This window comes from Wasmannia auropunctata, unplaced genomic scaffold (genome assembly GCF_000956235.1).
Source record: "Wasmannia auropunctata unplaced genomic scaffold, wasmannia.A_1.0 LD266318.1, whole genome shotgun sequence".
Lineage (NCBI taxonomy): Eukaryota > Metazoa > Arthropoda > Insecta > Hymenoptera > Formicidae > Wasmannia > Wasmannia auropunctata.
In genome coordinates this window covers 1-827 of record NW_012096572.1, presented here as the reverse complement: position 1 = coordinate 827, position 827 = coordinate 1, and the positions used below count along the sequence as shown (strand labels likewise).

The 827-nt window shown below is 41.4% G+C and overlaps 1 long non-coding RNA gene across 1 annotated transcript; it reads right to left on the bottom strand.

The window, feature by feature from the left end:
• Positions 1 to 186: 186 nt before the first annotated feature.
• Positions 187 to 799, bottom strand: LOC105462296. Its single transcript, XR_976043.1, has 2 exons — positions 669 to 799; positions 187 to 268 (listed from the first exon to the last, which is right to left on the bottom strand). It is a non-coding gene; the product is annotated as an uncharacterized LOC105462296 (long non-coding RNA).
• Positions 800 to 827: the final 28 nt, after the last annotated feature.

Here is an 827-nt window from a genome sequence, read left to right as displayed (position 1 = left end):
TTAACTTTGATGCCAAGACTCTAACTATCGAAGATAAGAGAGAAATGCCAAGAGTTTAACTATCTGAGATAAGATCGAAGAGAGATAAAAAAAATTTCCGACATTCTTGCTAACGCAAAAAATTTATCGAGTAAATTAAAAAAAAAAACTTAAAACATTTTTTTAAAATAAAAATTACTTTTTGTGTCAATGAATCTCCAAACTTCATTTGCTTTAGAAGCTTCTTCTCCTTGTCGCTGAACCTGGTGTCCTGCGAAGCAGTTGTCCCCTGAAAAAAAGGAGATAAAATTCCATATAAAAATATAATTGGTTCTCGATATAGAACTTAGAAATTACAAGTTATCAATTTTCTAAAAATATTACGCATTCCAGGATGAAGAAAAAAAAATCGATCGCTCTTCAGGAAAAATATAGAGGACAGTTACGACGCGACTTTTGGAAATGCTCCAATTTTCCTAACCCTCGAATTAGAAATTTGCCAAAGTGCAGTCTCTCTGAAGTTAAACAGGAATGTAACATCTTGCCGTTCACTCGCGTTTCTCGAGGCCTACTCCGGAAAAGATCAATCGCTAAAAAAATCACGAAATGTCCCCGGCATTTTCGCTGAAAGCGAGGTCGGGGATTATGTCAGGAAATAGCGCGCCGGTGACGCGCCAGACGCCCCTTACCGTGTACATCATCTTGGCAACGTGCAGCAGGAATCAGGAACTCGGCGAGACAAGGTGCGCTCAATCGGCGAGACGCCAGTCGACAGCTTGTCCTCTGCGACGAGAAACGAACGGGTTAAATGACAGTCCGTGCCGATCGTCGGCGTGCCCGACGTCGGG